Here is a 9,347-nt window from a genome sequence, read left to right as displayed (position 1 = left end):
AGCCTAAACACAGAGAAGAGGATTCAACCAGTGCAGCACCAGCCCTGGATCCTCCATGTAGACGGCTCATCCAATCAAAAAGGAAGCGGAGCTAGCGCTATTCTGCACGGGCCAAGCGGGGTGAAACTGGATTACGCACTTCGGTTTGAATTCGCAGCATCCAATAACGAAGCAGAGCATGAAGCACTACTAGCCGGGCTCACACTGGCGAAAGAGGTACAGGCAAACACATCATCATCTATAGTGATTCCCATCTCGTGGTCAACTAGGTCACTAGCGACCCCACAATGGCTGCTTATTTAGCCAAGGTCAGGGAAGTTCTACACAGCTTCCAGTCATACTTCACCAGGCAGGTTCCAAGGTCTGAGAATGCTGAGGTCGATGCCCTATCCCAGCTAGCCAGCACGAGCAGCAACACCATGAGGACTGTGTACATAGAGAACTTACCTTGGCCCATCATTCTCGAGGGGCAGAAGAGGTCGCTCCTGTTACACAAATAGAGTCGAGCTAGATTGACCCACTCACGAGCTACTTGCTTCACAAAACCCGACCTACAAATTGCAATGCGGCTAGAAGGGTAGAGCTACAAGAAGCCAAGTACGCCATGATAGACAGACGACTATACCGAATATCCTACACGCTCTCCTACTTGCGTTGCTTGCGACCTTTAGAGGCTGAGCTCGTTCTCCATGACACTTATGAAGGCCTATGTGGTGGACACCTAGGGGTAGGGCTCTCACCCAGAAAGTGGTGCGACAAGGATATTATTGGCCCACGATGAAGGCGGACGCAATCGAGCTCGTCAAGAAATGTGATAAATGTAGAGGCATGGCAACATTCATCACCAACCTTCTACCGACCTGAAGTACCTCACCAGCCTGTGGCCCTTCGCACAGTGGGGAATCAACATTCATGGACCATTCCCGCTAGCTATAGGACAGAGGAAATTCTTAGTGGTAGTAGTGGATTACTTTACGAAGTGGGTAGAGGCAGAACCCCTAGCAACAATCACAGCTCGAACTGTACAAAACTTCTTTTGGAAGAGCATAGTATGCCGCTTTGGACTGCATCGAGTGCTCATTTCTAGCAATGGCAAGCTGTTCAAAGACATCAAGTTCCAGAACTGGTGTGTCAAGATGGGGATACAACAGAACTTTACTTCGGTAGCACATCCTCAGGCGAACGGGTAGATGGAAGTCACGAACAGATCTATACTCTGCGGACTGAAAGCTTGCTTAGCCCGAGCTAAGGGGCTACGGGTAGACGAACTGCCCAATGTACTATGGGCTTACCGAACCACCATCAAGACCGCCACAAGTGAAACCACCTTCAACCTCATCTATGGCACATAATCGGTAATCCCCGCCAAGATCGAGGTACCTACATTACGCCTGGAAGCATACGACAAAGAAGAAAACGGTGACGAGCTTCGTACCAACCTCGACCTGGTGGAAGAAGTACGAGACCTCGCATATGGACCTGTTCATGGGCCGAGCCGAGCTTTTACTCTTTATTAACAGAAAAATGTTAGGCCCAAGCTCGAGCCTGGCCCGACCAACGGGCCTACAACTTGGGCCCGAGCCCGGCCCTAATAAAAAGCCCGAAGCCCGAGCTCGAGCCTGAAGCCCAACCTAATAAAAGAAATTTGTATTTTTCCCTATTCAAATGAACATTATCTATTTTAATTCAGTTGTTTTTTCCCCTATTTAAATGAACAATGGACCTACAAGTGAATCAACAACCTTCTTAAATCAAAAAAATTATTCAAATGGACATCAGATAGGGTTTTTACTTAGGTTTAACTATAGGTCGGACCGGGTCGGGATATTTTGGCAAAGCCTGAGCCTAGCTCAAATTTTATGCAAGCTGGGCTTTTTGGCCCGAGGTTAAAACCACGAGCCAAAAATCTTATTCAAGCCCATCCAGGGGCCGGGCTGGCCCATCGGGCCACCCAGCCCATGAACAGGTCTACTCGCATATATCCGCACTACAGCCTACCAACAAAGAGTAGCTTGGTATTATAATGCCTGGGTCAGAAAGCGGCACTTCCGTGTTGGAGACCTGGTCCTTCGGAAAGTTATGGTACCTGAGCTCGGTGTAGGTAAGCTCAGATCGAACTGGGAAGGTCCCTACCTAGTAAAACGGGTACTTGGGGAATGTACGTATGAGCTCGAAACCCTAGAAGAAAAGCAAGTACCTCGAGCATGGAACATCAGCAATCTAAGGCGATACTACCTGTGATTGCGAAACTAAAGAGCAAACTGCAAAGACACTCCCAGAAGACCAAAGGCCAAGCTAACAGTTGACCTCGACACCAACATAAGACCCATTCGCCTCTTCGACATGGGCAAATTTTAGGAGTGAACTATGAATCGCTCCCCGAAGCCTAAGGGCTACAACCTGACATAAGATTCATTCGCCTCTTTAGCATGGGCAAAATTCAGGAGTAGACTATGAGTCGCTCCTCGAAGCCTAAGGGCTACAATACTACATAAGACCCATTCACCTCTTCGGCATGGGCAAAGTTTAGGAGTGAACTACAAGTCGCTCCCCGAAGCCTAAGGGCTACAATACTGCATAAGACCCAGTTGCCTTTTCGACGTGGGCAAAATTCAGGAGTGGACTACGAGTCTTTCCCCGAAGCCTAAGGGCTACAATACTGCATAAGACCCAGTTGCCCCTTCGACGTGGGCAAAGTTCAGGAGTGGACTATGAATCGCTCCCAAAGCCTAAGGGCCACAATAATGCATAAAACCTATTCACCTCTTCGGCATGGGCAAAGTCTAGGAGAGTGGACTACAAGTCGCTCCCAGAGCCTAAGGGCTAAGATGCCGAACTAGCAAGGACCTCGGCACCACATGAAACCTGGTTGCCTTGCTGGTGTAGACAGCTTAGGCATAAGCCCTACGATATCTAGCCCACTACGACACATAAGAGCAGGTCGGACTTATAAGGGACAACCAACATCCAAATAAGTAGCCCGTGCGTTGGTAGTTCGGGGTAACAAACACTTGAAAAATTTTTTTACTTTGCTTTCCCCGCGATGTCACTCACCTCGGCATACGTTACATGAAGTTACCCCTACTAAGCCTTCGCAGACAGTTCGGGGTAGCAAACACTTAGAAAATTTTCTATTACGATTATCCTTACTTATTGTCCGGCTCAGTAGCTCAACAATTCGGGTAATCTACACATTTGTTGCCTAGATTGGAAGCTATCTAAACTTAGAATATCTTTTACATGAAGGAGTACTCAAAAGATTAGTATTTCATTCACAAAAGTTGCAGGTACATGGATTTTGTTCAACCCGAGCTTGGTAGCTTCGGGGTGTACATTCAATGCAAGAAAGGAGAAGAAGGCTCAAAGATCACAGTTAAGATTCATTAGCTAGGTCGGTCTTCATACGATCTTCCGCGTTCTCTTGGCTCGGGGGGCACTCCTCCTGGACCTCATCATCACTCCCTTCCTCTGACGAGCTGGGCTCTGCATTTGCTGCCTCTGCATCATCGGGATTAAGTCTAGACGCGGAGATGGCTTTGAGATCGAGGTCAGGGAACTTCTTTCTCATCAAGTACTTACATAATTTAAAGCCAGAGAGGTAGGAGCTCGAACCATACACCACTTGGAGATCGTGAAACTCCGAATACTGCTTGAAGTGCTCCACAACCTGGCCTCGTGCCTCTTTAACAACGGTCTCGAAGATCCAAGTTCACTCTTGAACCATCGCCTTGAGATCTTCAACTTCTTGTCGAAGCCTTGTTCTCTCCTCGATCAGCGCCTGGTTCTCCTTGGCCAACGTGGAGATCCGCTCCTGTTGTTTCTCCTTCTTGATTAAAGACAGAATAAGCTCCTTCTGACCTCGAGCTCCCTTCTTGGCCCAGAACACCTCACCCCAGGCTTTATCGAGTTTGCGATACAGTTTCTGTGCCTCCTCTTTGGCTTCCTAAAACTGGCTCAAGCGAATTTGCGACTAACACATCAGCGCGTGAATGGAGGAGTTCACCTGGCAAGGAAAAACCGAGGTAAGAACATGTTTGAAAAATTCACAAAGAAACAAAAGTATAAGGTAAAAGCACCTACCACCATGTTGAAGCTGGCAACCCGAGCCCCAAGCTGAGCTGTAGGCATTTCGGCCCAATCTACAATCTCCTCGGAGAAGATGACCTTCTCACTCTTGCGAATCCCGACCTGGCTAGCCAGGATACTCCTCTTCAGAGGCACGTCTCGAGGGTGAGGGCGGACCTCCTCTTGGGGGAGCTCGGTGGAGATTGGCTCCGAGATGTGGACCTCGGGCGGTGCAGGGGTTGAAGGGCTGACCTCCCGATGAGGCTTCTTCGCCTTCCTCTTCTTTCCCTCCTACATGTTGTTGAAAAGATTCCTAGCATCGACCTCCGGCATGGTGGCTGCAAGAACAAAAGGTTATCCACGAACTAATTAGAACCTTAAAAAGAAAAACAAAGGCTAACTACCAGAACTCAAGTCGGCTTGCACAAGCTTGTCTTTGGCAAGGTAGTCCTTATAATCGAAGCCGAGCTCCGCCCCTCCCTTGTTTTCAGGTCCAGCCTAACACCGGAATCCTGAATGGAAGCCCTCCAATGGGTAGGAAAAGGCCACCCGCGGAATTATAGAACACAAAATAATTGTTTCTAGGCCGAGATCCTATTGGGCAGTTTGTGCAAAAGCATATAGCCCGGGCAAGGAGACAGGTAGTAGGTTTGCCTGTGCTCAGGAAGGACACACGAAGAGTTCTTCTTGGTAGACAAGATGGAAGAAAAAAATGTCGAGGTCGAGGGGTAGACAATACTTGTAAAAAAGAGAAATGGTTCCTACTACATTTCGGATAGAATTCGGGTGTAACTGATCGATGGTGATGTTAAAAAACTTCAGGACCTCTATAATCAAGGGGTGCAAAGGCAAACGGAGACCAGCCACGAGTTGTTCTTCAAAAATTATGATCTTGTTATGATCGTGTTACCAAGGGAAGTTACCTACGGGGAGACTATAGGAGGAGCTCGCCCAGGAGGTTGTACCAATGAACTAAGGCCCAAAGCCTGTCCACAGACATGATGGAAGGACCAAACTGATCCGGCACTCAAACTTGGTAAGAAGTGGATACCGGATTGCCTGAATCCTCCCACGCATCATGGGGTGATTGCGCCTCGGGAAGGTCCTGGACTGCCCCTAGACTCGAAATAGCCTTATCTCGGCTATCAACCTAGGCCGAGGTACCCTCCTCGGCCTCATCTAAAAGGCTATCAAAGCTAAAGGAAGACATTGAAAACCGGACTAAAAGGAAAAGCAAGAAGCTGAATTGAACTGAAAAGAAGCTAAGGAAGACTCACCAAAGAAGGTCGATCCAACTGGAAGGAAGTGGCAAACTAGAAAACCCGAGCTAAAGAAGCTAAGCACGACCTCAGATCGAAGGCTAGTAAGCTTGTGGCGAAGAAAACGAGCATCGGGTCCCCCTATTTATAGCCACTATACTGAAGAAACAATGGTCGAGATCAAAGCAATCTAATGGCTCCTAAGAAAACCTACTGCATTCCTTGGGGTGCAGACTTCTATTGATCGCTGGCATGAAAGGCTTGGGCATCCTACTGTAAGGCTGATTTGATATGTTGTCACCTCCAAAATCTTCCTCTATCTTCTAATAAGTAGATGACATTTTGTCATTCTTGCCCTCTTGGCAAGTCGCATAAACTACCATTCTCTTCTAGTTCTACTACATATACATCTCCACTTGAACCTATTTTTAGTGATGTATGGGGACCTTCTCCTATGAACTCCATTAATGGATTCAGGTACTATATTGTCTTTGTTGATGGATTTAGCAGATATTAGTGGATTTTTCCTCTTGTTCACAAATCAGATGCACTTCATACATTTGTCAAATTTAAACAACAGGTTGAAAATCTTTTCAATGTTAAAATTAAATGTCTTCAAACTGATGGTGGGGGAGAATTCATAAAATTTTAGTCTTACCTTGAGCACTGTGGCATTTCTCATTGACTCTCATGTCCACATACGCAAGAGCAAAATGAGATGGCTGAAAGATGCCATCGCCAAATTGTTGAAACAGGACTGACATTATTATTAAAGTCCTTAGTGCCTCGAGATTAGTAGTGAGAGGCCTTTCATGCAGTAGTGTTTCTGGCTAATAGACTTCCTACACCGACACTCAACATGCAATCACCATTTGAACTATTGTTTAAGTGTAAAACTGATTATGAGTTCTTAAAGGCTTTTGGGTGTTTATGCTTCCCATATCTTTGGCCTTATGCTTATAATAAACTGCACTTTCATTCATAAGCTTGTGTATTCTTGGGATACTATGATAACTACAAAGGATATCGATGCTTACATTTGCCCTCTCAGCACATTTTTACATCTCGGCATGTCCTATTTGATGAAGATGTGTTTCCATTTGAATCTCATGAACCCAAACCTTCATAGTTCTCTCTTGGACCGCCTCCTATGGTAAGTCGTGTCCCTTTAGTGCCATGTTCCACTACTACTACTGCTCCTCCTATTGCACATTGTGCTAACTCGCCACTCTCATTACAACCCTCATCTGCATCACCTGATTTGGTACAGTCATGCACCTCACCTTCACCAATTGATTTTACTCCATCTCCTTTACCTGAACCAGAAACCAGTACCAGTGAGCTTGTTTCTCCCTCCTTTACTAATGATGCTCTAGTGTTTCCCTCCTTTGCTCCTTTGAACAGTCATCCTATGCAGACTAGGAGCAAAAGTGGGATATTCGAACCTAAAACATATGTGGCTTCCAAGTATCCACTATCCTCTTTGTCTACTGAACCCACATCATTTGTTGAGGCCAATGCTAGTCCAAAATGGTGAGCAGCTATGCAGTCTGAAATTGATGCCTTACACCACAATCAAACTTAGGTGTTGGTACCACCCCCACCTAACATCAATTTGGTTGGATGCAAATGGGTTTTTTGCATTAAGCGAAACCCAGATGGTAGCATCAGTCACTATAAAGCATGACTAATTGCTCAGGGATTTCATCAACATCATGGCATTGATTATACAGAGACATTCAGCCCTATTATCCAGCCCACAACTATATGTGTTGTCTTAAGTATTGCTCTCTCTAGAGGATGGCCTCTTTAGCAACTAGATGTACAAAATGCTTTTCTCCATGGAGATCTTAAGGAGGATGTATATATGAAGCAAACTCTAGGTTTTGTGGACCCAACCCATCGTGACTATGTGTCATCTATGTAAGTCCCTATATGGCTTAAAACAAGCTCCTCGAGCATGGTATCAGAAGCTCAATTCCTTCTTACTTGATGCTGGTTTCAAGATGTCTATCTCTGATTCATCTCTTTTCATAAGGCATTCACCTTATTGTATCATATTTATTTTAATATATGTTGATGACACCATTGTGACTGGGTCATTCATCAAATGCTTAATGCCTTTGTAGTTAAAGACTTGGGTCCATTACATTTCTTCCTTGGTGTTGAGATCATTCCTAACAAAACAGATTTAATCTTATCATAATGCCAATACATTGTTGACCTCTTGCATCGTGCTTCACTAGACAAGGTGAAATCTGTTTCCACACCAATGGTTTCCACCACCAAGCTAGTCCAACATTCTGGAGAGCTTCTTGTTGATCCTACTATTTTTTGTAGTATCGTTGGTGCTTTACAATATTTGACTCTAACTAGACCTGACATTGCCTTCTCTGTCAACAAAGTTTGCCAATTCATTCATCAACCCACTTTTGATCACTAGGAAGCAGTTAAGCGAATTCTACATTATATCAAGTCTACGCTTTTTTTTGGATTGCAGTTGTCTCCTACATCTCTTAATATCCATGCCTTTTCAAACGACTGGGCTGGTTGTCTTGATGATAGATGATCCTATGGTGGTTTTTGTGTCTTTATGGGTTCCAATCTCATTTTTTGGTCCTCTCGTAAGCAAGCTATAGTCACTCGCTCTAGCACGGAATCGGAATACAAAAGCCTTGCTTGTGCTATACTAGAACTGATTTGGTTGTAGCCACACTTTCGTGAGTTGGGTTTTTTATCCACTACTTATCCCACCCTATGGTGTGATAATCTTGGTGCGACCTATCTTACAGCAAATCCAATCTTCCATGCTCTCACTAAGCATATTGAAATTGATTATCATTTTGTAAGAGAGTGGGCTGCTAAAAAGGATCTCCACGTTTGATTTATTTCCAGTCATGATCAGGTGGTAGACATCTTTACTAAGCCCCTCTCTCTTGCTTGATTCAGCATGCTGTGTGACAAGTTGACCGTCATTCCACCCCTGTCAACTTGAGGGGGATGATAGAGTATGATAGAGTCATACATCTGTCAAACTCTATCTTGTACACCTGTCAATTTCTATCCTATTCTAACTTACTGTTTTCTTATCCTGTACATATCTGTATGATGAAAACTCTTGTACACTGAAGACTCTTAGACCCGAAGCACATGCAGTGTATGTTTGGATGAAACATTGAACCCGGACCATTTTAGTTCTCATGATTTATCTGAGTAGAGAGTGTGACAATGCACCTTGTAGCCATGGGAGAAGTCCCCCTATCGAGCAGTGTTGTGATCATTATGGGCTGAGATGTTAAGTGTAATAGACCATTACAAGGTTGATTACCTAATGAGTTTTACTTTATTTTAGTCTTTTATCTTTGGATCTTCATAGGCTGACTGAATTTGAAGATCATTTAAATGTAAATTTTGGGCCCATATTGAGCCCATAGTGATGTACTCGGGGGTTCACTGTGTTTAGCAATGAATTTGGCCAAGCCTTTTCAGAGAGGCTGGGTTGAACCCATGTAGACTTATGTGAGGTCATTGTGGGGTCTCATGTCATACAAATTAGGCCTAAGTTGGCCATGCAACACCATTGGGTCGTGAGCTTTATAGCTGATGGGTCTAAGGTCCATAATTAATTTGATTAATTAAGTTGGCACATGACGGGCAAGTCTAGGTTTGGATCTATGTATGAAGTACCTAATCTTATAAGAAGATAAGATATATCTCCTAATTAGATTAGGAGATAGCTCTATAAGAGATTATAAAAGAGGAGAAGGCGAACCAGTCTAAGACAACTTCATATTTTTGTAGTTTCTAGTTCTCTTTGCACCCTTTTGTTTCCCAGTTTTTTTTTTTGAGTTTAACATCAGCTATCTAGAAATGATTTAGATCAATTTTCCTCTATTTTTTCAAGAAAAACATAGGGAATATTAGGCTCATCATCCTCGGTTCGATCCAAGCAATTGGATTTTAGTTTTGATGAAAATTGTGTTGCTAAATCAACTTCACTTATACACTGCGCCATATTTAGTT

The sequence above is a fragment of the Nelumbo lutea genome, chromosome 8 (genome assembly GCF_056320005.1).
Source record: "Nelumbo lutea isolate HS-2025 chromosome 8, American lotus-T2T, whole genome shotgun sequence".
NCBI classification, from domain to species: domain Eukaryota; kingdom Viridiplantae; phylum Streptophyta; class Magnoliopsida; order Proteales; family Nelumbonaceae; genus Nelumbo; species Nelumbo lutea.
This window is presented reverse-complemented; position numbering follows the sequence as displayed.